Here is a 25,391-nt window from a genome sequence, read left to right as displayed (position 1 = left end):
GAGATGCCAGAAAGACTCTAACTCTGATTTTCAAATTTGAGAGGTTTTACTCCAGCTTGAGGAACATGAGTTTAAATATGAGTGGGAATCGGTGGCTAGACTTCAAGTGTGTTGCAGCCCTTTTAGGCAAAGAAATCGAATGGGGTTGGTGCAAAATCCTGGAGCTGATTCATTGTTAAAAGTGAAGTGGAAGCTTTAGTTAAACATGTCATTTGAAAAACCTTGACTGGATTTTGGAACGCAGCCTGTTAATGGAAAGCATTAGTATAAGAGCAGAGTTTAAAGTCTGTTTTTGGGAGTGGAGTTTGGAAACTTTCACATGACAATCATCTGGGAGGATTCTGAGGAGAAATCCGCAGACACTAAATTGGGTTTAGAGTGAAGTGTGTGTTTGACCACAGTCATCCTGTGCTTTTACAAAGGACTTTTGTGTGCTAATGAGACCATTGTAGCTTCCAATGTACTGTGTCATCTGTGTTTATCTGAAAACTATCTGTATTTGTTAAGCTAAGGAGCGGGGGAGTAAATGAGTATTGTATTACAATCCAATTTTTCCCCCTTTGTTAAAACTAATTCGTGGTTCTGTGCCTCTGCTCTTTCATGTTTGAGAAAAATTTAAAAGTTCCGGTATTTTGAGCCAAGATTCAATTCTGGGATCTTCCTGTCCAGTTATAACCTCAACTCGGACCATAACACTGTATTAAAGGTAATAGTGCAGAGTACAGTCTGACAGTATGTTGCCTGGCGACAGCCAAGAGTACAGTCTGACTATTAAAGGTAGCAGTACAGCATACAGTCTGACAGTATGTTACTAGGTAATAGTCAAGTGTACAGTTTGACTGTAATAAAGGTAATAATGCAGAGTACAGTCTGACAGTTTGTTGCGAGGTAACAGTAAAGAGTACAGTGTGACAGTATTAAATTAATAGTGCAGTGTACAGTCTGTTTCTGTATTGATGGTAACAGTGCAATGTACAGTCTGTCTGTGTATTGACAGTAAGAGAGCAGTGTACAGTCTGACTGTGTATTGACGGTAACAGTGCAGAGTGCAGTCTGACTGTGTATTGACGGTAACAGTGCAGAGTACAGTCTGACTGTGTATTGATGGTAACAGTGCAGTGTACAGTCTGTGTATTGACGGTAACAGTACAGGGTACAGTCTGTCTGTGTATTGACGGTAACAGTGCATGGTACAGTCTGTGTATTGATGGTAACAGTGCAGAGTACAGTCTGTGTATTGATGGTAACAGTGCAGTGTACAGTCTGTCTGTGTATTGACGGTAACAGTGCAGTGTACAGTCTGTCTGTGTATTGACGGTAACAGTGCAGTGTACAGTCGGACTGTGTATTGATGGCAACAGTGCAGAGTACAGTCTGACTGTGTTTTGACGGTAACCGTGCAGTGTACAGTCTGACTGTGTATTGACGGTAACGGTGCAGAGTACAGTCTGAATGTGTATTGACGGTAACCATGCAGAGTACAGTCTGACAGTGTATTGACGGTAACAGTGCAGAGTACAGTCTGACTGTGTATTGACGGTAACAGTGCAGTGCACAGTCTGTCTGTGTATTGAGGGTAACAGTGCAGAGTACAGTCTGACTGTGTATTGACGGTAACAGTGCAGTGCACAGTCTGTCTGTGTATTGAGGGTAACAGTGCAGAGTACAGTCTGTGTATTGACAGTAACAGTGCAGTGTACAGTCTGTCTGTGTATTGATGACAACAGTGCAGTGCACAGTCTGTCTGTGTATTGATGGTAACAGTGCAGAGTACAGTCTGTGTATTGACGGTAACAGTGCAGTGTAAAGTCGGACTGTGTATTGATGGTAACAGTGCAGAGTACAGTCTGACTATATTGACAGTAATAGCGCAGTGTACAGTCTGACTGTGTATTGACGGTAACAGTGCAGAGTACAGTCTGACTGTGTATTGATGGTAACAGTGCAGTGTGCAGTCTGTGTATTGACGGTAACAGTGCAGAGTACAGTCTGTGTATTGACGGTAACAATGCAGAGTACAGTCTGGCTGTGTATTGACGGTAACAGAGCAGTGTACAGTCTGACTGTGTACTGATGGTAACAGTGCAGAGTACAGTCTGACTGTGTGTTGACGGTAACAGCGCAGTGTAGAGTCGGACTGTGTATTGACGGGAACAGTGCAGAGTACAGTCTGGCTGTGTATTGACGGTAACAGTGCAGTGCACAGTCTGTCTGTGTATTGAGGGTAACAGTGCAGTGTACAGTCTGTCTGTGTATTGATGACAACAGTGCAGTGCACAGTCTGTCTGTGTATTGATGGTAACAGTGCAGAGTACAGTCTGTGTATTGACGGTAACAGTGCAGTGTAAAGTCGGACTGTGTATTGACGGTAACAGTGCAGTGTACAGTCTGTTTGTGTATTGATGACAACAGTGCAGTGAACAGTCTGTCTGTGTATTGATGGTAACAGTGCAGAGTACAGTCTGACTATATTGACAGTAATAGCGCAGTGTACAGTCTGACTGTCTATTGACGGTAACAGTGCAGAGTACAGTCTGACTGTGTATTGATGGTAACAGTGCAGTGTGCAGTCTGTGTATTGACGGTAACAGTGCAGAGTACAGTCTGTGTATTGATGGTAACAATGCAGAGTACAGTCTGGCTGTGTATTGACGGTAACAGAGCAGTGTACAGTCTGACTGTGTACTGATGGTAACAGTGCAGAGTACAGTCTGACTGTGTGTTGACGGTAACAGCGCAGTGTAGAGTCGGACTGTGTATTGACGGGAACAGTGCGGAGTACAGTCTGGCTGTGTATTGACGGTAACAGCAGTGTACAGTCTGACTGTGTATTGACGGTAACAGAGCAGAGTACAGTCTGACTGTGTATTGACGGTAACAGTGCAGTGTACAGTCTGTTTCTGTATTGATGGTAACAGTGCAATGTACAGTTTGTCTGTGTATTGGCAGTAAGAGAGCAGTGTACAGTCTGACTGTGTATTGACGGTAACAGTGCAGAGTGCAGTCTGACTGTGTATTGACGGTAACAGTGCAGAGTACAGTCTGACTGTGTATTGATGGTAACAGTAGAGTACAGTCTGTCTGTGTATTGATGGTAACAGTGCAGAGTACAGTCTGACTGTGTATCGACGGTAACAGTGCAGAGTACAGTCTGACTGTGTATTGATGGTAACTGTGCAGTGTACAGTCTGTCTGTGTATTGACGGGAACTGTGCTGTGTGCAGTCTCTGTATTCACGGTAACAGTGCAGAGTACAGTCTGTCTATGTATTGTCGTTAACAGTGGAGAGTACAGTCTGTCTGTGTATTGACGGTAACAGTGCAGTGTACAGTCTGTCTGTGTAATGACGGTAACCGTGCAGAGTACATTCTGACTGTGTATTGATGGTATCAGTGCAGTATACAGTCTGACTGTGTATTGACGGTAACAGTGCTGTGTACAGTCTGTGTATTGACGGTAAGAGTGCAGTGTGCAGTCTGGCTGTGTACTGATGATAACAGTGCAGTGTACAGTCTGACTATGTATTGACGGTAACAGTGCAGAGTACAGTCTGACTGTGTATGGACGGTAACAGTGCAGAGTACAGTCTGACTGTGTATTGACGGTAACAGTGCAGTGTACAGTCTGTTTCTGTATTGATGGTAACAGTGCAATGTACAGTTTGTCTGTGTATTGGCAGTAAGAGAGCAGTGTACAGTCTGACTGTGTATTGACGGTAACAGTGCAGAGTGCAGTCTGACTGTGTATTGACGGTAACAGTGCAGAGTACAGTCTGACTGTGTATTGATGGTAACAGTAGAGTACAGTCTGTCTGTGTATTGATGGTAACAGTGCAGAGTACAGTCTGACTGTGTATCGACGGTAACAGTGCAGAGTACAGTCTGACTGTGTATTGATGGTAACTGTGCAGTGTACAGTCTGTCTGTGTATTGACGGGAACTGTGCTGTGTGCAGTCTCTGTATTCACGGTAACAGTGCAGAGTACAGTCTGTCTATGTATTGTCGTTAACAGTGGAGAGTACAGTCTGTCTGTGTATTGACGGTAACAGTGCAGTGTACAGTCTGTCTGTGTAATGACGGTAACCGTGCAGAGTACATTCTGACTGTGTATTGATGGTATCAGTGCAGTATACAGTCTGACTGTGTATTGACGGTAACAGTGCTGTGTACAGTCTGTGTATTGACGGTAAGAGTGCAGTGTGCAGTCTGGCTGTGTACTGATGATAACAGTGCAGTGTACAGTCTGACTATGTATTGACGGTAACAGTGCAGAGTACAGTCTGACTGTGTATGGACGGTAACAGTGCAGAGTACAGTCTGACTATATTGACGGTAACAGTGCAGTGTACAGTCTGACTATGTATTGGCGGTAACAGTGCAGAGTACAGTCTGACTGTGTATGGACGGTAACAGTGCAGAGTACAGTCTGGCTGTGTATTGACGGTAACAGTGCAGTGTACAGTCTGACTGTGTATTGACGGTAACAGTGCACAGTACAGTCTGACTGTGTATTGACAGTAACAGTACAGAGTACAGTCTGTGTATTGACGGTAACAGTGCCGTGTACAGTCTGACAGTGTATTGACGGTAACAGTGCAGTGTACAGTCTGTCTGTGTATTGACGGTAACAGTGCAGTGGACAGTCTGTCTGTGTATTGATGGTAACAGTGCAATGTACAGTCTGTCTGACTATTGACGGTAACAGTGCAGTGTACACTCTATTTGTGTATTGACGGTAACAGTGCAGTGTACAGTCTGACTCTATTGACGGTAACAGTGCAGAGTACAGTCTGACTATATTGACAGTAATAGCGCCAGAGTACAGTCTGACTGTGTATTGACGGTAACAGTGCAGTGTACAGTTGGACTGTGTATTGACGGTAACAGTACAGAGTACAGTCTGTGTATTGACGGTAACAGTGCAGAGTACAGTCTGGCTGTGTATTGACGGTAACAGAGCAGTGTACAGTCTGACTGTGTATTGATGGTAACAGTGCAGAGTACAGTCTGACTGTGTATTGATGGTAACAGTGCAGTGTACAGTTGGACTGTGTATTGACGGTAAGAGCGCAGTGTAGAGTCGGACTGTGTATTGACGGTAACAGTACAGAGTACAGTCTGTGTATTGACGGTGACAGTGCAGAGTACAGTCTGGCTGTGTATTGACTGTAAGAGAGCAGTGTACAGTCTGACTGTGTATTGACGGTAACAGTAGAGTACAGTCTGACTGTGTATTGATGGTAACAGTGCAGAGTACAGTCTGACTGTGTGTTGACGGTAACAGCGCAGTGTAGAGTCGGACTGTGTATTGACGGGAACAGTGCAGAGTACAGTCTGGCTGTGTATTGACGGTAACAGCAGTGTACAGTCTGACTGTGTATTGACGGTAACAGAGCAGAGTACAGTCTGACTGTGTATTGACGGTAACAGTGCTGTGTACAGTCTGTTTCTGTATTGATGGTAACAGTGCAATGTACAGTTTGTCTGTGTATTGACAGTAAGAGAGCAGTGTACAGTCTGACTGTGTATCGACGGTAACAGTGCAGAGTACAGTCTGACTGTGTATTGATGGTAACTGTGCAGTGTACAGTCTGTCTGTGTATTGACGGGAACTGTGCTGTGTGCAGTCTCTGTATTCACGGTAACAGTGCAGAGTACAGTCTGACGGTGTATTGATGGCAACAGTGCAGAGTACAGTCTGTCTATGTATTGTCGTTAACAGTGGAGAGTACAGTCTGTCCGTGTATTGACGGTAACAGTGCAGTGTACAGTCTGACTGTGTATTGACGGTAACCGTGCAGAGTACATTCTGACTGTGTATTGACGGTAACAGTGGAGTGTACAGTCTGTGAGTATTGACAGTAACAATGCAGTGTACAGTCTGACTGTGTATTGATGGTATCAGTGCAGTATACAGTCTGACTGTGTATTGACGGTAACAGTGCTGTGTACAGTCTATGTATTGACGGTAAGAGTGCACTGTGCAGTCTGGCTGTGTACGGATGATAACAGTGCAGTGTACAGTCTGACTGTGTATTGACGGTAACAGTGCAGAGTACAGTCTGACTGTGTATGGACGGTAACAGTCCAGAGTACAGTCTGACTGTATATTGACGGTAACAGTGCAGAGTACAGTCTGACTGTGTATTGACGGTAACAATGCAGAGTACAGTCTGGCTGTGTATTGACGGTAACAGAGCAGTGTACAGTCTGACTGTGTACTGATGGTAACAGTGCAGAGTACAGTCTGACTGTGTGTTGACGGTAACAGCGCAGTGTAGAGTCGGACTGTGTATTGACGGGAACAGTGCAGAGTACAGTCTGGCTGTGTATTGACGGTAACAGCAGTGTACAGTCTGACTGTGTATTGACGGTAACTGAGCAGAGTACAGTCGTACTGTGTATTGACGGTAACAGTGCAGTGTACAGTCTGTTTCTGTATTGATGGTAACAGTGCAATGTACAGTCTGTCTGTGTATTGACAGTAAGAGAGCAGTGTACAGTCTGACTGTGTATTGACGGTAACAGTGCAGAGTGCAGTCTGACTGTGTATTGACGGTAACAGTGCAGACTACAGTCTGACTGTGTATTGACGGTAACAGTAGAGTACAGACTGTCTGTGTATTGATGGTAACTGTGCAGTGTACAGTCTGTCTGTGTATTGACGGGAACTGTGCTGTGTGCAGTCTCTGTATTCACGGTAACAGTGCAGAGTACAGTCTGACTGTGTATTGATGGCAACAGTGCAGAGTACAGTCTGTCTATGTATTGTCGTTAACAGTGGAGAGTACAGTCTGTCTGTGTATTGACGGTAACAGTGCAGTGTACAGTCTGTCTGTGTAATGACGGTAACCGTGCAGAGTACATTCTGACTGTGTATTGATGGTATCAGTGCAGAGTGCAGTCTGACTGTGTATTGACGGTAACAGTGCAGAGTACAGTCTGACTGTGTATCGACGGTAACAGTGCAGATTACAGTCTGACTGTGTATTGATGGTAACTGTGCAGTGTACAGTCTGTCTGTGTATTGACAGGAACTGTGCTGTGTGCAGTCTCTGTATTCACGGTAACAGTGCAGAGTACAGTCTGACTGTGTATTGTCGTTAACAGTGGAGAGTACAGTCTGTCTGTGTATTGACCTGGTGGTGTTTTTTGAAGAAGTGACCAAAATGGTTGACGAAGGAAGGGCCGTGGATGTTGTCTATATGGACTTTAGTAAAGCGTTTGACAAAGTCCCTCATGGTAGGCTAGTGAAAAAGGTTGGATCCCATGGGATAAAGGGGGAGGTGGCTAGATGGGTGGAGAAGTGGCTTGGTCACAGAAGACAGAGGGTGGTAGTGGAAGGGTCTTTTTCCGGCTGGAGGCCTGTGACTAGTGGTGTACCGCAGGGCTCTGTATTGGGACCTCTGCTGTTTGTGATTTATATAAATGATCTGGAAGAAGGAGTAACTGGGGTGATCAGTAAGTTTGCGGACGACACAAAACTGGCAGGACTTGCAGATAGTGATGAACATTGTCAGCGGCTACAGAAGGATATAGATAGGCTGGAAATTTGGGCAAGGAAATGGCAGATGGAGTTCAAATGCGAAGTGATGCATTTTGGTGGGAATAATGTAGGGAGGAGCTACACGATAAATGGAAGAACCATAAAGGGTGTAGAGACGCAGAGGGACCTGGGTGTGCAAGTCCACAGATCTTTGAAGGTGACGTCACAGGTGGAGAAGGTGGTGAAGAAGGCATATGGCATGCTTGCCTTTATAGGACGGGGCATAGAGTATAAGAGTTGGGGTCTGATGTTGCAGATGTATAGAACGTTGGTTCGGCCGCATTTGGAATACTGCGTCCAGTTCTGGTCGCCACACTACCAGAAGGACGTGGAGGCTTTGGAGAGAGTGCAGAGGAGGTTTACCAGGATGTTGCCTGGTATGGAGGGGCTTGGTTATGAGGAGAGATTGGGGAAACTGGGGTTGTTCTCCTTGGAAAGACGGAGGATGAGGGGAGACTTAATAGAGGTGTATAAAATTATGAAAGGCATAGATAGGGTGAACGGTGGGAAGCTTTTCCCCGGGTCGGTGGTGACGTTCACGAGGGGTCATAGGTTCAAGGTGAAGGGGGGGGAGGTTTAACACAGATATCAGAAGGACATATTTTACACAGAGGGTCGTGGGGGCCTGAAATGTGTTGCCGGGCAAGGTGGTGGAGGCGGACACACTGGGAACGTTTAAGACTTATCTAGACAGCTATATGAACGGAGTGGGAATGGAGGGATACAAAAGAGTGGTCTAGTTTGGACCAGGGAGCGGCGCGGGCTAATTGTTCCTTGTTTCTCGTTTCAAGGCTTCATTCTATGATCTGCCAGTACAGAGCGAGACTGCGGATAGTTGGGAACCTGTCTCGGGGGCAGGGAATTCATATGGTGTTCGTGGAAGTGGAAATGACTAGGGTTGGGAAGCATTTTCCTATCAGGGCCGGTGTGATCTCCTGGACTCATTTCGATCGCCTCAGGGGGTCGGAGAGGAATTTCCCAGATTTTTTTTTCCCCATATTGGCCCTGGGGTTTTCACTCTGGGTTTTCGCCTCTCCCTGGAGATCACATGGTCTGGAATGGGGGGGTGGGGGTGAGTTAATAGGTTGTGATGAACAAAGCATCGTAGCTGTGAGGGACAGCTCGGTGGATAGGATATTGGTATGTAGATCGGCTGGAAAATTGGGTGGGGATCCTGGATTCAGGATTCAATCCTGGACCAGGGAGCGGCGCGGGCTTGGAGGGCCGAAGGGCCTGTTCCTGTGCTGTATTGTTCTTTGTTCTTTGTTCTTTGTACAGTCTGACTATATTGAGAGTAATAGCGCAGAGTACAGTCTGACTGTGTATTGACGGTAACAGTGCAGAGTACAGTGTGACTGTGTATTGATGGTAACAGTGCAGTGTACAGTCAGTGCCTTGACGGTAACAGTGCAGTGTGCAGTCTGACTGTGTATTGATGGTAACAGTGCAGTGTACAGTCTGTGTGTGTATTGAAGGTAACAGTGCAGTGTACAGTCTGTCTGTGTATTGATGGTAACAGTGCAGTGTACAGTCTGACTGTGTATTGATGGTAACAGCGCAGTGTACAGTCTGACTGTGCATTGACGGTAGCAGTGCAGAGTACAGTTTGACTGTGTATTGACGGTAATAGAGCAGAGTACAGTCTGACAATATTCACAGTAATAGCGCAGAGTACAGTCTGACTGTGTATTGACGGTAACAGTGCAGAGTACAGTCTGACTGTGTATTGATTGTAACAGTGCTGTGTACAGTCTGTGCATTAACGGTAACAGTGCAGAGTATAATCTGGCTGTGTATTGACTATAACAGTGCAGTGTACAGTCTGACTGTGTATTGACGGTAACAGTGCAGTGTACAGTCTGACTGTGTATTGACGGTAACAGTGCAGAGTACAGTCTGACTGTTTTGATGGTAACAGTGCAGAGTACAGTCTGACTGTGTATTGACGATAACAGTGCAGAGTGCAATCTGACCGTGTATTGATGGCAACGTTGCAGAGTACAGTCTGTCTATGTACTTCCGGTAACAGTGCAGTGTACAGTCTGTCTGTTTATTGACGGTAACAGTGCAGTGTAAAGTCGGACAGTGTATTGACGGTAACCGTGCAGAGTACAGTCTGACTGTGTATTGATGGTAACCGTGCAGAGTACAGTCTGACTGTGTATTGACGGTAACCGTGCAGAATACAGTCTGACTGTGTATTGACGGTAACAGTGCAGTGTACAGTCTGTGTATTGATGGTAACAGTGCAGAGTACGGTCTGTGTATTGACGGTAACAGTGCAGTGTACAGTCTGACTGTGTATTGACGGTAACAGTGCAGTGTACAGTCTGTCTGTGTATTGTCGGTAACAGTGCAGAGTACAGTTCTACTGTGTATTAACAGTAACAGTGCAGTGTACAGTCGGACTGTGTATTGACGGTAACAACGCAGTGTAGAGTCAGACTGTGTATTGACGGTAACAGTACAGAGTACAGTCTGTGTATTGTTGGTAACAGTGCAGAGTACAGTCTGGCTGTGTATTGACGGTAACAGAGCAGTGTACAGTCTGACTATGTATTGATGGTAACAGTGCAGTGTACAGTCTGACTGTGTATTGACGGTAACAGTGCAGTGTACAGTTGGACTGTGTATTGACGGTAACAGCGCAGTGTAGAGTCGGACTGTGTATTGACGGTTACAGTACAGAGTACAGTCTGTGTATTGACGGTAACAGTGCAGTGTACAGTCTGACTGTGTATTGATGGTAACAGTAGAGTACAGTCTGACTGTGTATTGATGGTAACAGTGCAGAGTACAGTCTGTGTATTGATGGTAACAGTGCAGAGTACATAGAACATAGAACATAGAACATTACAGCGCAGAACAGGCCCTTCGGCCCACGATGTTGCACCGACCAGTTAAAAAAAAAAACTGTGACCCTCCAACCTAAACCAATTTCTTTTCGTCCATGAACCTATCTACGGATCTCTTAAACGCCCCCAAACTAGGCGCATTTACTACTGATGCTGGCAGGGCATTCCAATCCCTCACCACCCTCTGGGTAAAGAACCTACCCCTGACATCGGTTCTATAACTACCCCCCCTCAATTTAAAGCCATGCCCCCTCGTGCTGGATTTCTCCATCAGAGGAAAAAGGCTATCACTATCCACCCTATCTAAACCTCTAATCATCTTATATGTTTCAATAAGATCCCCTCTTAGCCGCCGCCTTTCCAGCGAAAACAATCCCAAATCCCTCAGCCTCTCCTCATAGGATCTCCCCTCCATACCAGGCAACATCCTGGTAAACCTCCTCTGCACCCTCTCCAAAGCCTCCACATCCTTCCTGTAATGTGGGGACCAGAACTGCACACAGTACTCCAAGTGCGGCCGCACCAGAGTTGTGTACAGTTGCAACATAACGCTACGACTCCTAAATTCAATCCCCCTACCAATAAACGCCAAGACACCATATGCCTTCTTAACAACCTTATCTACTTGATTCCCAACTTTCAGGGATCTATGCACACATACACCTAGATCCCTCTGCTCCTCCACACTATTCATAGTCCTCCCGTTAGCCCTATACTCAACACATCTGTTATTCCTACCAAAGTGAATTACCTCACACTTCTCCGCATTAAACTCCATCCGCCACCTCTCGGCCCAACTTTGCAACCTGTCTAAGTCTTCCTGCAAACTACGACACCCTTCCTCACTGTCTACCACACCACCGACTTTGGTGTCATCAGCAAATTTGCTAATCCACCCAACTATACCCTCATCCAGATCATTAATAAATATTACAAACAGCAGTGGCCCCAAAACAGATCCCTGAGGTACACCACTTGTAACCGCACTCCATGATGAATATTTACTATCAACCACCACCCTCTGTTTCCTATCCGCTAGCCAATTCCTGATCCAATTTCCTAGATCACCCCCAATCCCATACATCTGCATTTTCTGCAGAAGCCTACCATGGTGAACCTTATCAAACGCCTTACTAAAATCCATATATACCACGTCCACTGCCTTGCCCCCATCCACCTCCTTGGTCACTTTCTCAAAAAACTCAATAAGGTTAGTAAGGCACGACCTACCTGCCACAAAACCATGCTGACTATCACCTATCAATTCATTACTCTCCAAATAACTATAAATCCTATCCCTTATAATTTTTTCCAACATCTTGCCGACAACAGAAGTGAGACTCACCGGTCTATAATTCCCGGGGAAGTCTCTGTTCCCCTTCTTAAACAATGGGACAACATTCGCTAACCTCCAATCTTCTGGTACTATACCAGAGGCCAACGACGACCTGAAGATCAGAGCCAGAGGCGCTGCAATCACTTCTCTTGCCTCCCAGAGAATCCTTGGATAAATCCCATCCGGACCAGGGGATTTATCTATTTTCAGACCCTCCAGAATATCCTGCACATCCTCCTTATCAACTGTAATACTGTCTATTCTACTCCCTTGCAACCCAGTGTCCTCCTCAGCTATATTCATGTCCCCTTGCGTGAACACCGAAGAGAAATATTGGTTCAATGCTTCACCAATCTCCTCCGGTTCCACACATAACTTCCCTCTGCCATCTATAACTGGCCCTAAACTTGCCCTAACCAACCTTCTGTTCTTGACATACCTATAGAACGCCTTAGGATTCTCTTTAACCCTATCCGCCAAAGTCTTCTCATGTCCCCTTTTAGCCCTTCTAAGCTCGCTCTTCAACTCCCTCTTAGCCAATCTAAAGCTTTCTAGTGCACTACCCGAGTGCTCACGTCTCATCCGAACATAAGCCTCCTTTTTCTTTTTAACCAACAAAGAAACTTTTTTGGTGCACCACGGTTCCCTAGCCCTACCAATTCCTCCTTGCCTGACAGGGACATACCTATCACAGACTCGCAGTAGCTGCTCCTTGAAAAAACTCCACATGTCGGACGTTCCCAGTCCCTGTAATCTCCTAGTCCAACCTATGTTTCCTAATTCTCTCCTAATAGCCTCATAATTACCCTTCCCCCAGCTAAAACCACTGGCCCGAGGTTCATGCCTATCCCTTTCCATCACTAAGGTGAACGTAACCGAATTGTGGTCACTATCACCAAAATGCACACCAACTTCCAAGTCTAGCACCTGGTCTGGCTCATTTCCCAGCACCAGATCCAATATAGCCTCACCTCTAGTTGGCCTGTCTACATACTGAGTCAAAAAACCTTCCTGCACGCTTTGAACAAAAACTGACCCCTCTAACGAGCTAGAGCTATAATAATTCCAGTCAATATTAGTCAAGTTAAAATCCCCCATAACAATTGCCCTATTACTTTCACTCCTAAGCAGGATTGACTCCGCAATCCTTTCCTCAACCTCTCTAGAACTTTTAGGAGGTCTATAAAAGACTCCCAACAGGGTGACCTCTCCTCTCCTATTTCTAATCTCCGCCCATACTACCTCAACAGATAAGTCCTCATCAAACCTCCTCTCTGACACTGTGATACAATCTCTGACCAATAATGCTACCCCTCCCCCTCTTCTACCTCCTTCCCTACTTCGACTAAAACATTTGAACCCCGGGACCTGCAGCATCCATTCCTGCCCCTGCTCTATCCATGTCTCTGAAATAGCCACAACATCGAAGTCCCAGGTACTGATCCACGCTGCAAGTTCACCCACTTTATTGCGAATACTCCTGGCATTGAAGTATACACATTTCAAACCCTGCTCCACCCCACCTCTGCAATGCCGTGCATTGCAGTCCCCATCCATGCATCCCTCACTTTCAGCCCCACTACAGTCTGTGTATTGACGGTAACAGTGCAGTGTACAGTCTGACTGTGTATTGATGGTAACCGTGCAGAGTACAGTCTGACTGTGTATTGACGGTAACCGTGCAGAGTACAGTCTGACTGTGTATTGACGGTAACAGTGCAGTGTACAGTCTGTGTATTGATGGTAACAGTGCAGAGTACAGTCTGTGTATTGACGGTAACAGTGCAGTGTACAGTCTGACTGTGTATTGATGGTAACAGTGCAGTGTACAGTCTGTCTGTGTATTGTCGGTAACAGTGCAGAGTACAGTCTTACTGTGTATTAACAGTAACAGTGCAGTGTGCAGTCGGACTGTGTATTGACGGTAACAACGCAGTGTAGAGTCAGACTGTGTATTGACGGTAACAGTACAGAGTACAGTCTGTGTATTGACGGTAACAGTGCAGAGTACAGTCTGGCTGTGTATTGACGGTAACAGAGCAGTGTACAGTCTGACTATGTATTGATGGTAACAGTGCAGTGTACAGTCTGACTGTGTATTGACGGTAACAGTGCAGTGTACAGTTGGACTGTGTATTGACGGTAACAGCGCAGTGTAGAGTCGGACTGTGTATTGACGGTTACAGTACAGAGTACAGTCTGTGTATTGACGGTAACAGTGCAGTGTACAGTCTGACTGTGTATTGATGGTAACAGTAGAGTACAGTCTGACTGTGTATTGACGGTAACAGTGCAGAGTACAGTCTGACTGTATATCGACAGTAACAGTGCAGAGTACAGTCTGACTGTGTATTGATGGTAACTGTGCAGTGTACAGTCTGTCTGTGTATTGACGGTAACTGTGCTGTGTGCAGTCTCTGTATTCACGGTAACAGTGCATAGTACAGTCTGACGGTGTATTGACAGTAACAGTGCAGAGTACAGTCTGACTGTATTGACGGTAACAGTGCAGTGTACAGTCTGACTGTGTATTGACGGTAACTGTGCAGAGTACAGTCTGACTGTGTGTTGACGGTAACAGTGCAGTGTACAGTCTGTGTATTGACGGGAACAGTGCAGTGTACAGCCTGTCTGTGTATTGATGGTAACAGTGCAGTGTACAATTTGTCTGTGTATTGACGGTAACAGTGCAGTGTACAGTCTGACTGTGTATTGACGGTAAAAGGGCAGTGTACAGTCTGACTGTGTATTGACGGTAACAGTGCAGTGTACAGTCTGTGTATTGACGGTAACAGTGCCGTGTACAGTCTGACAGTGTATTGATGGTAACTGTGCAGTGTACAGTCTGTCTGTGTATTGACGGTAACTGTGCTGTGTGCAGTCTCTGTATTCACGGTAACAGTGCATAGTACAGTCTGACGGTGTATTGACAGTAACAGTGCAGAGTACAGTCTGACTGTATTGACGGTAACAGTGCAGTGTACAGTCTGACTGTGTATTGACGGTAACTGTGCAGAGTACAGTCTGACTGTGTGTTGACGGTAACAGTGCAGTGTACAGTCTGTGTATTGACGGGAACAGTGCAGTGTACAGCCTGTCTGTGTATTGATGGTAACAGTGCAGTGTACAATTTGTCTGTGTATTGACGGTAACAGTGCAGTGTACAGTCTGACTGTGTATTGACGGTAAAAGGGCAGTGTACAGTCTGACTGTGTATTGACGGTAACAGTGCAGTGTACAGTCTGTGTATTGACGGTAACAGTGCCGTGTACAGTCTGACAGTGTATTGATGGTAACAGTGCAGTGGACAGTCTGTCTGTATTGATGGTAACAGTGCAATGTACAGGCTGTCTGTCTATTGACGGTAACAGTGCAGTGTACAGTCTGACTGTGTATTGATGGTAACAGTGCGATGTACAGTCTGTCTGTCTATTGACGGTAACAGTGCAGTGTACAGTCTGACTATATTGACAGTAATAGCGCAGAGTACAGTCTGACTGTGTATTGACGGTAACAGTGCAGAGTACAGTCTGACTGTGTATTGACGGTTAAGTGCAGAGTACAGTCTGACTATATTGACAGTAATAGCGCAGAGTACAGTCTGTGTATTGACGGTAACAGTGCAGAGTACAGTGTGACTGTGTATTGATGGTAACAGTGCAGTGTACAGTCAGTGCATTGACGGTAACAGTGCAGAGTACAATCTGGCTGCGTATTGACGGTAACAGTGCCGAGTACAGTCTGACTGTGTATTGACGGTAACAGTGCAGAGGACAGTCTAACTGTGAATTGACGGCAACAGTGCCGAGTACAGTCTGACTGTGTATTGACGGTAACAGTGCAGTGTACAGTCTGACTGTGTATTGACGGGAACAGTGCAGACTACAGCCTAACTGTGTATTGACGGTAACAGTGCCGTGTACAGTCTGACTGTGGATTGATGGTAACAGTGCAGTGTACAGTCTGACTGTGTATTGACGGTAACAGTGCAGAGTACAGTCTGACTGTATATCGACAGTAACAGTGCAGAGTACAGTCTGACTGTGTATTGACGGTAACCGTGCAGTGTACAGTCTGACTGTGTATTGACGGTAACCGTGCAGTGTACAGTCTGACTGTGTATTGACGGTAACAGTGCAGTGTACAGTCGGAATGTGTATTGACTGTAACAGTGCAGAGTACAGTCTGACTGTGTATCGACGGTAACAGTGCAGAGTACATTCTGACTGTGTATTGATGGTGACTGTGCTGTGTGCAGTCTCTGTATTCACGGTAACAGTGCAGCGTACAGTCTGTATTGATGGCAACAGTGCAGAGAACAGTCTGTCTCTGTATTGACGGTAACAGTGGAGAGTACAGTCTGTCTGTGTATTGACGGTAACAGTGCAGAATACAGTCTGACTGTGTACTGACGGTAAAAGAGCAGTGTACAGTCTGACTGTGTTGTCGGTAACAGTGCAGGGTACAGTCTGACTGTGTATTGACGGGAAAACTGCAGAGTACCATCTGACTGTGCATTGATGGTAACAGTGCAGTGTACAGCCTGTGTGTTGATGGTAACAGTGCAGAGTATAGTCTGTGTATTGACGGTAACAGTGCCGTGTACCGTCTGACTGTGGATTGACGGTAACAGTGCAGTGTACAGTCTGACTGTGTATTGACGGCAACAGTGCCGAGTACAGTCTAACTGTGTATTGACGGTAACAGTGCAGAGTACAGTCTGACTGTGTATTGACGGTAACAGTGCAGAGGACAGTCTGACTGTGTACTGATGGTAACAGTGCAGAGGACAGTCTGACTGTGTATTGACGGTAACAGTGCAGAGGACAGTCTGACTGTGTACTGATGGTAACAGTGCAGAGGACAGTCTGACAGTGTATTGACGGTAACAGTGCAGAGTACAGTCTGTCTGTGTATTGATGGTAACAGTGCAGTGTATAGTCTGACTGTGTATTGATGGTAACAGTGCAGTGTACGGTCTGACTGTGTATTGATGGTAACAGTGCAGAGTACAGTCTAACTGTGTATTGACGGTAACAGTGCAGTGTACAGTCTGTCTGTGTATTGACGGTAACAGTGCAGTGTACAGTCGGATGTGTATTGACGGTAACAGCGCAGTGTACAGTCGGACTGTGTATTTACGGTAACAGTACAGAGTACAGTCTGTCTGTGTATTGATGGTAACAGTGCAGTGTATAGTCTGTGTATTGACGGTAACAGTGCAGTGTCCAATCGGACTGTGTATTGATGGTAACAGTGCAGTGTACAGTCTGACTGTGGAGTGAAGGTAACCGTGCAGAGTACAGTCTGACTGTGTACTGACGGTAAAAGAGCAGTGTACAGTCTGACTGTGTTGTCGGTAACAGTGCAGGGTACAGTCTGACTGTGTATTGACGGGAAAACTGCAGAGTACCATCTGACTGTGCATTGATGGTAACAGTGCAGTGTACAGCCTGTGTGTTGATGGTAACAGTGCAGAGTATAGTCTGTGTATTGACGGCAACAGTGCCGAGTACAGTCTAACTGTGTATTGACGGTAACAGTGCAGTGTACAGTCTGTCTGTGTATTGACGGTAACAGTGCAGAGTACAGTCTGACTGTGTATTGACGGTAACAGTGCAGAGGACAGTCTGACTGTGTACTGATGGTAACAGTGCAGAGGACAGTCTGACTGTGTATTGACGGTAACAGTGCAGAGGACAGTCTGACTGTGTACTGATGGTAACAGTGCAGAGGACAGTCTGACTGTGTATTGACGGTAACAGTGCAGAGTACAGTCTGTCTGTGTATTGATGGTAACAGTGCAGTGTATAGTCTGACTGTGTATTGATGGTAACAGTGCAGTGTACGGTCTGACTGTGTATTGATGGTAACAGTGCAGAGTACAGTCTAACTGTGTATTGACGGTAACAGTGCAGTGTACAGTCTGTCTGTGTATTGACGGTAACAGTGCAGTGTACAGTCGGATGTGTATTGACGGTAACAGCGCAGTGTACAGTCGGACTGTGTATTTACGGTAACAGTACAGAGTACAGTCTGTCTGTGTATTGATGGTAACAGTGCAGTGTATAGTCTGTGTATTGACGGTAACAGTGCAGTGTCCAATCGGACTGTGTATTGATGGTAACAGTGCAGTGTACAGTCTGACTGTGGAGTGAAGGTAACCGTGCAGAGTACAGTCTGACTGTGTATTGACGGTAACCGTGCAGAGTACAGTCTGAATGTGTATTGTTGGTAACAGTGCAAACTACAGTCTGACTGTGTATTGACAGTAACTGTGCAGGGTACAGTCTGACTGTGTATTGACGGTAACAGTGCAGAGTACAGTCTGACTGTGTATTGACGGTAACAGTGCAGTGTACAGTCTGACTGTGTATGGACGGTAAGAGTGCAAATACAGTCTGACTGTGTATTGACGGTAACAGTGCAGAGTACAGTCTGACTGTGTATTGACGGTAACAGTGCAGAGTACAGTCTGACTGTGTATTGACGGTAACAGTGCAGAGTACAGTCTGACTGTGTATTGACGGTAAAAGAGCAGTGTACAGTCTGACTGTGTATTGTCGGTAACAGTGCAGGGTACAGTCTGACTGTGTATTGACGGGAAAACTGCAGAGTACCATCTGACTGTGTATTGATGGTAACAGTGCAGTGTACAGCCTGTGTGTTGATGGTAACAGTGCCGTGTACAGTCTGACTGTGGATTGATGCTAACAGTGCAGTGTACAGTCTGACTGTGTATTGACGGCAACAGTGCCGAGTACAGTCTAACTGTGTATTGACGGTAACAGTGCAGTGTACAGTCGGACTGTGTATCGACGGTAACAGCGCAGTGTACAGTCGGACTGTGTATTGACGGTCACAGTGCAGAGTACAGTCTGTGTATTGATGGTAACAGTACAGAGTACAGTCTGTCTGTGTATTGATGATAACAGTGCAGTGTACAGTCTGTGTATTGACGGTAACAGTGCAGTGTACAGTCTGACTGTGTATTGATGGTAACAGTGCAGTGTACGGTCTGACTGTGTATTGACGGTAACAGTGCAGAGTACAGTCTAACTGTGTATTGACGGTAACAGTGCAGTGTACAGTCTGTCTGTGTATTGACGGTAACAGTGCAGTGTTCAGTCGGATGTGTATTGACGGTAACAGCGCAGTGTACAGTCGGACTGTGTATTGATGGTAACAGTGCAGTGTATAGTCTGTGCATTGACGGTAACAGTGCAGTGTCCAGTCTGACTGTGTATTGACGGCAACAGTGCAGACTACAGCCTAACTGTGTATTGACGGTAACAGTGCCGTGTACAGTCTGACTGTGTATTGATGGTAACAGTGCAGTGTACAGTCTGACTGTGTATTGTTGGTAACAGTGCAAACTACAGTCTGACTGTGTATTGACGGTAACAGTGCAGGGTACAGTCTGACTGTGTATTGACGGTAACAGTGCAGTGTACAGTCGGACTGTGTATTGACGGTCACAGTGCAGAGTACAGTCTGTGTATTGATGGTAACAGTACAGAGTACAGTCTGTCTGTGTATTGATGATACCAGTGCAGTGTACAGTCTGTGTATTGACGGTAACAGTGCAGTGTACAGTCTGACTGTGTATTGATGGTAACAGTGCAGTGTACAGTCTGACTGTGTATTGATGGTAACAGTGCAGTGTACGGTCTGACTGTGTATTGATGGTAACAGTGCAGAGTACAGTCTAACTGTGTATTGACGGTAACAGTGCAGTGTACAGTCTGTCTGTGTATTGACGGTAACAGTGCAGTGTACAGTTGGATGTGTATTGACGGTAACAGCGCAGTGTACAGTCGGACTGTGTATTGATGGTAACAGTGCAGTGTATAGTCTGTGTATTGACGGTAACAGTGCAGTGTCCAGTCTGACTGTGTATTGACGGCAACAGTGCCGGGTACAGTCTAACTGTGTATTGACGGTAACAGTGCAGTGTACAGTCTGTCTGTGTATTGATGGGAACAGTGCAGACTACAGCCTAACTGTGTATTGACGGTAACAGTGCCGTGTACAGTCTGACTGTGTATTGATGGTAACAGTGCAGTGTACAGTCTGACTGTGTATTGTTGGTAACAGTGCAAACTACAGTCTGACTGTGTATTGACGGTAACAGTGCAGGGTACAGTCTGACTGTGTATTGACGGTAACAGTGCAGAGTACAGTCTGACTGTGTATTGACGGTAACAGTGCAGTGTACAGTCTGACTGTGTATGGACGGTAAGAGTGCACATACAGTCTGACTGTGTATTGACGGTAACAGTGCCGTGTACAGTCTGACTGTGTATTGATGGTAACAGTGCAGTGTACAGTCTGACTGTGTATTGTTGGTAACAGTGCAAACTACAGTCTGACTGTGTATTGATGGTAACAGTGCAGAGTACAGTCTAACTGTGTATTGACGGTAACAGTGCAGTGTACAGTCTGTCTGTGTATTGACGGTAACAGTGCAGTGTACAGTCGGATGTGTATTGACGGTAACAGCGCAGTGTACAGTCGGACTGTGTATTGACGGTAACAGTACAGAGTACAGTCTGACTGTGTATTGATGGTAACAGTGCAGTGTATAGTCTGTGTATTGACGGTAACAGTGCAGTGTACAGTCTGACTGTGGAGTGAAGGTAACCGTGCAGAGTACAGTCTGACTGTGTATTGACGGTAACCGTGCAGAGTACAGTCTGAATGTGTATTGTTGGTAACAGTGCAAACTACAGTCTGACTGTATATTTACGGTAACAGTGCAGTGTACAGTCTGACTGTGTATTGACGGTAAACGTGTAGTGTACAGTCTGACTGTGTATTGACGATAACAGTGCAGAGTACAGTCTAACTGTGTATTGACGGTAACAGCGCGGTGTACAGTTGGACTGTGTATTGACGGTAACAGTACAGAGTACAGTCTGTGTATTGATGGTAACAGTGCAGTGTACTGTCTGACTGTGTATGGACGGTAAGAATGCAAATACAGTCTGACTGTGTATTGATGGTAACAGTGCAGAGCACAGTCTGTGTATTAACGGTAACAGTGCAGACTACATTCTGACTGTGTATTGACGGTAACAGTGCAGAGTACAGTCTGACTGTGTATTGACGGTAATAGTGCAGTGTACAGTCGGACTGTGTATTGACGGTAACAGTGCAGAGTACAGTCTGTGTATTGACGGTAACATTGCAGAGTACAGTCTGTGTATTGACGGTAACAGTGCAGAGTACAGTCTGACTGTGTTTTGACGGTAACAGTGCAGAGTACAGTCTGACTGTGTATTGACGATAACAGTTCAGAGTACATTCTGACTGTGTATCGACGGGAGAAGTGGAGAGTTCCGTCTGACTGTGTATTGACGGTAACAGTGCAGTGTGCAGCCTGTGTGTTGATGATAACAGTGCAGAGTACAGTCTGACAGTGTATTGACGGTAACAGTGCAAAGTACAGTCTGACTGTGTATTGACGGTAACAGTGCCGTGTACAGTCTGACTGTGTATTGATGGTAACTGCAGTGTACAGTCTAACTGTGTATTGACGGTAACAGTGCAGTGTACAGTCTGACGGTGTATTGATGGTAACAGTGCAGAGTACAGTCTGACTGTGTATTGACGGTAACAGTGCAGAGTGCAGTCTGACTGTGTATTGACGGTAACAGCGCAGAGTACAGTCTGAATGTGTATTGACGGTAAAAGTGCAGTGTACAGTCTGACTGTATTGACGGTAAAAGTACAGTGTACAGTCGGACTGTGTATTGATGGTAACAGTGCAGAGTACAGTCTGACTGTGTATTGACGGTAACCGTGCAGAGTTCAGTCTGAATGTTCATTGACGGTAACAGTGCAGAGTACAGTCTGACTGTGTATTGATGGTAACAGTGCAGAGTACAGTCTGTCTGTGTATTGATGATAACAGTGCAGTGGACAGTCTGTGTATTGTCGGTAACAGTGCAGTGTACAGTCCGTCTGTGTATTGACGGTAACAGTGCAGCGTACAGTCTGTCTGTGTATTGACGGTAACAGTGCAGTGTACAGTCGGACTGTGTATTGACGGTAACCCTGCAGAGTACAGTCTGACTGTGTATTGACGGTAACCGTGCAGAGTACAGTCAGAATGTGTATTGACGGTAACAGTGCAAAGTACAGCCTGACTGTGTACTGACGATAACCGTGCAGAGTACAGTCTGACTGTGTATTGACGGTAACAGTGCAGCGTACAGTCTGACTGTGTATTGACGGTAACAGTGCAGAGTACAGTCGGACTGCGTAATGACGGTAACAGTGCGGTGTACAGTCTGACTGTGTATTGACGGTAACAGTGCAGAGTACAGTCTGACTGCGTAATGACGGTAACAGTGCGGTGTACAGTCTGACTGTGTATTGACGGTAACAGTGAAGTGTACAGTCTGTCTGTGTATTGACGGTAACAGTGCAGTGTATGGTCTGTGTATTGATGGTAACAGTGCAGAGTACAGTCTGTGTATTGACGGTAACAGTGCAGTGTACTTTCGGACTGTGTATTGATGGTAACAGTGTAGAGAACAGTCTGACTGTGTATTGACGGTAACCATGCAGAGTACAGTCTGAATGTGTATTGACGGTGACAGTGCAGAGTACAGTCTGAATGTGCATTGACGGTAACCGTGCAGAGTACCGTCTGACTATGTATTGACGGTAACAGTGCAGAGTACAGTCAATGTGTATTGACGGAAACAGTGCAGAGTACAGTCTGTCTGTGTATTGACGGTAACAGTGCAGTGTACAGTCGGACTGTGTATTGACGGTAACAATGCGGAGTAGAGTCTGTGTATTGACGGTAACAGTGCAGAGTACAGTCTGACAGTGTATTGACGGTAACAGTGCAGAGTACAGACTGACTGTGTATTGACGGTAACAGTGCAGTGCACAGTCTGACTGTGTATTGACGGCAACAGTGCAGTGTAAAGCCTGTCTGTGTATTGACGGTTACAGTGCAGAATACAGTCTGACTGTGTCTTGATGGATAAAGTGATGAGTACAGTCTGACTGTGTATTGACGATAACAGTGCAGAGTACAGTCTAACTGTGTATTGACGGTAACAGTGCAGAGTACATTCTGACTGTGTATTGACGGTAACAGTGTAGAGTACAGTCTGACTCTGTATTGACGGTAACTGTGCAGAGTACAGTCTGAATGTGTATTGACGGTAACAGTGCAGAGTACAGTCTGGCTATGTATTGACGGTTACAGTGCAGAGTACAGTCTGAATGTGTATTGACGGTAACAGTGCAGAGTGCAGTCTGGCTATGTATTGACGGTTACAGTGCAGAGTACCGTCTGACTCTGTCTTGACCGTAACAGTGCAGTGTACAGTCTGTCTGTGTATTGACGGTAACAGTGCAATGTACAGTCTGTGTATTGATGGTAACAGTGCACTGTACAGTCTGTGTATTGACGGTAACCGTGCAGAGTACAGTCTGACTGTGTATTGACTGTAACTGTGCAGTATACAGTCTGACTGTGTATTGACGGTAACAGTGCACAGTACAGTCTGAAAGTATATTGACGGTAACAGTGCAGAGTACAGTCTGACTGTGTATTGACGGTAACAGTGCAGTGTACAGTCTGACTGTGTATTGACAGTAACTGTGCAAAATACACTGTCTGTGTATTGACGGTAACAGTGCAGTGTAAGTCTGACTGTGTCTTGATGGATACAGTGATGAGTACAGTCTGACTGTGTATTGACGATAACAGTGCAGAGTACAGTCTAACTGTGTATTGACGGTAACAGTGCAGAGTACATTCTGACTGTGTATTGATGGTAACAGTGCATAGTACAGTCTGACGGTGTATTGACAGTAACAGTGCAGAGTACAGTCTGACTGTATTGACGGTAACAGTGCAGTGTACAGTCTGACTGTGTATTGACGGTAACTGTGCAGAGTACAGTCTGACTGTGTGTTGACGGTAACAGTGCAGTGTACAGTCTGTGTATTGACGGGAACAGTGCAGTGTACAGCCTGTCTGTGTATTGATGGTAACAGTGCAGTGTACAATTTGTCTGTGTATTGACGGTAACAGTGCAGTGTACAGTCTGACTGTGAATTGACGGTAAAAGGGCAGTGTACAGTCTGACTGTGTATTGACGGTAACAGTGCAGTGTACAGTCTGTGTATTGACGGTAACAGTGCCGTGTCCAGTCTGACAGTGTATTGATGGTAACAGTGCAGTGGACAGTCTGTCTGTATTGATGGTAACAGTGCAATGTACAGGCTGTCTGTCTATTGACGGTAACAGTGCAGTGTACAGTCTGACTGTGTATTGATGGTAACAGTGCGATGTACAGTCTGTCTGTCTATTGACGGTAACAGTGCAGTGTACAGTCTGACTATATTGACAGTAATAGCGCAGAGTACAGTCTGACTGTGTATTGACGGTAACAGTGCAGAGTACAGTCTGACTGTGTATTGACGGTTAAGTGCAGAGTACAGTCTGACTATATTGACAGTAATAGCGCAGAGTACAGTCTGTGCATTGACGGTAACAGCACAGTGTAGAGTCGGACTGTGTATTGACGGTAACAGTCCAGAGTACAGTCTGTGTATTGACGGTAACAGTGCAGAGTACAATCTGGCTGCGTATTGACGGTAACAGTGCCGAGTACAGTCTGACTGTGTATTGACGGTAACAGTGCAGTGTACAGTCTGACTGTGTATTGACGGGAACAGTGCAGACTACAGCCTAACTGTGTATTGACGGTAACAGTGCCGTGTACAGTCTGACTGTGGATTGATGGTAACAGTGCAGTGTACAGTCTGACTGTGTATTGACGGTAACAGTGCAGAGTACAGTCTGACTGTATATCGACAGTAACAGTGCAGAGTACAGTCTGACTGTGTATTGACGGTAACCGTGCAGTGTACAGTCTGACTGTGTATTGACGGTAACCGTGCAGTGTACAGTCTGACTGTGTATTGACGGTAACAGTGCAATGTACAGTCGGAATGTGTATTGACTGTAACAGTGCAGAGTACAGTCTGACTGTGTATCGACGGTAACAGTGCAGAGTACATTCTGACTGTGTATTGATGGTGACTGTGCTGTGTGCAGTCTCTGTATTCACGGTAACAGTGCAGCGTACAGTCTGTATTGATGGCAACAGTGCAGAGAACAGTCTGTCTCTGCATTGACGGTAACAGTGGAGAGTACAGTCTGTCTGTGTATTGACGGTAACAGTGCAGAATACAGTCTGACTGTGTACTGACGGTAAAAGAGCAGTGTACAGTCTGACTGTGTGTTGTCGGTAACAGTGCAGGGTACAGTCTGACTGTGTATTGACGGGAAAACTGCAGAGTACCATCTGACTGTGTATTGATGGTAACAGTGCAGTGTACAGCCTGTGTGTTGATGGTAACAGTGCAGAGTATAGTCTGTGTATTGACGGTAACAGTGCCGTGTACCGTCTGACTGTGGATTGATGGTAACAGTGCAGTGTACAGTCTGACTGTGTATTGACGGCAACAGTGCCGAGTACAGTCTAACTGTGTATTGACGGTAACCGCGCAGAGTACAGTCTGACTGTGTATTGACGGTAACAGTGCAGAGGACAGTCTGACTGTGTACTGATGGTAACAGTGCAGAGGACAGTCTGACTGTGTATTGACGGTAACA

The 25,391-nt window shown here is 45.7% G+C and overlaps 1 protein-coding gene across 1 annotated transcript in view; it reads right to left on the bottom strand.

Annotated features, from left to right (window-relative positions):
* Positions 1–25,391, bottom strand: part of LOC144510019 (complement C1q subcomponent subunit C-like) — an 88,156-nt gene that overhangs the window by 9,297 nt on the left and 53,468 nt on the right. The window lies entirely within an intron of this gene.

Source organism: Mustelus asterias, chromosome 22 (genome assembly GCF_964213995.1).
Source record: "Mustelus asterias chromosome 22, sMusAst1.hap1.1, whole genome shotgun sequence".
In the NCBI taxonomy this organism is placed as follows: Eukaryota; Metazoa; Chordata; class Chondrichthyes; order Carcharhiniformes; family Triakidae; genus Mustelus; species Mustelus asterias.
The sequence above is the reverse complement of the archived record's forward strand: the minus strand, read 5'-3'. Positions and strand labels throughout refer to the sequence as shown.